Raw genomic sequence first — 1439 nt, forward strand, 5'->3', positions numbered from 1 at the left:
CATGCACTATACACAAAACTCAACTCAAAACAGATACAGGGCCCAAATAAGACCTGAAACCATAAACCTCCTAGAAGATACCATAGGAGGAAAGCGTCTTGACATTGGCCTTAGCAATAATTTTCTGGATTTTGCACAACAAGCCAGGCTACAAATGCAAACATAAACAAGGAGAACTGCATCAAACTAAAAAGCTTCCGCACAACAAAGGAAACACCAACAAAATGAAAAGGGAAACTACAGACCAGAAGAAGTATTTGCAAACCACATATCTGATAAAGTGTTAATACCCAAAAATCGGTAAAGAACTCTTCCAACTTAACAGCAGACAAACAACCCAGTTGAAAAAATGGGCCAAATAAGAAATGACCAAGAGGAACTGGGGAGATGTACAATCAAAAATACAAACAGCAGACCTGTAAAATGAACAAGTGAGAGATCTAACGTACATCATGAGGGCTCTAGTTAATAAAAACGCATTGTCTTTGGGATTTGTGTTAATTCAGCAGATTTTAGCTGTTCCTCTCACACACCAACATGCTACTATGTGAGATGGTGGATATGTCAATTTGCTTCACTACAGTAACCAGTTTACTATCTATATGTATCCTTGAAAATCATGTGGTCAACCTCAAATATGTAAAATACAATTTATTTTAAAGAAGAAAACTTTGTCTTCAATCCAGAAAGAACCACTATTACCATATTTTTGATGTTTTGTTCCAAAATATTCCATGAATATACAGCTGTTTAATCAAAGTGAACATTAGACTTTATACTTGAACATTCACAGCATTTAAGAAATTATAGAAAAGTGTCTGTGTGACTCCCTGTCTGCAGAGCACAGGCTGCATCTGCACCAACACAGACGCAACCGCTACCTTATACAGAGAGTCCTTGTTTGCCTCTAGTCTGATGCCGGGGACGAGCCTGAGTTGACCTGTGGGCTGCATTCCTGACCTGGTGTCTTACTCTCACACTGGTTTCAACAAAGGTGTTATGGGGTTGAGGCTGGGATGGAAACAGGATACCAAGTTCGCATGAAGACAATCTCTGAAAAGAGAAGTAATTTACTTTAGCATTTTCAAAAGAAGATTCATATCCATATTGCAAAGAGACAAAGAACAAAACCTGCACTCCAGACCTCTCTACCTGGTGGCAAAGTATTTGAAGAGAAAGCTCCCTAAGAAAACGATTCTCATAGATCACAGAACTGTTACTGTGTGTGACCGGGGGCTGCAGACACAAGGCAAATGGGACCACCACCTACGACTGGGAAATCTAAGATTGGAGCTGCTCAGCTCTCTAGAGACCTGACTCCAGCCTCTGGTCACACTGGCTACAGTCAAGCAAAACGGTACCACCCTTCCCTCAACACCGCACTAGACACTCACCGCTCATCAGCAGTATATCCTCAAAGCTGGCCCAGAAAGCTCCTT

This window comes from Cebus imitator, unplaced genomic scaffold (assembly GCF_001604975.1).
Source record: "Cebus imitator isolate Cc_AM_T3 unplaced genomic scaffold, Cebus_imitator-1.0 Scaffold233, whole genome shotgun sequence".
NCBI lineage: Eukaryota > Metazoa > Chordata > Mammalia > Primates > Cebidae > Cebus > Cebus imitator.